Below are 433 nucleotides of genomic sequence, written 5' to 3'. Positions count from 1 at the left end.
AACCCTAAACCCTAAACCCTAAACCCTAAACCCTAAACCCTAAACCCTAAACCCTAAACCCTAATTTATAAAACAGTAAACACTATACCATAAATCATAAACCACTATAAAGGATAAAAAAAAAGACAGTAATAACAAGGAGACACCTATAAAGGGAGACAGACAGTAATAACAAGGAGACACCTATAAAGGGAGACAGTAATAACAAGGAGACACCTATAAAGGGAGACAGACAGTAATAAAAAGGAGACACCTATAAAGGGAGACAATAAAGAGGAGACCGGAAAAAAAAAGAAGACAGTAAATAAAAAGGAGACAGTAAATAAGGAGGAGACACCTTAATAAAAAGGAGAGAGTAAATAAGGAGACAGTAGATAAGAAGGAAGGAGACAGTAGATAAGGAGGAAGGAGACAGTATATATATATATATATA

Source organism: Eimeria maxima, genomic scaffold (genome assembly GCF_000499605.1).
Source record: "Eimeria maxima Weybridge genomic scaffold, Emw_scaff850, whole genome shotgun sequence".
NCBI classification, from domain to species: Eukaryota; Apicomplexa; class Conoidasida; order Eucoccidiorida; family Eimeriidae; genus Eimeria; species Eimeria maxima.
Note: the sequence above shows the minus strand (reverse complement) of the source record.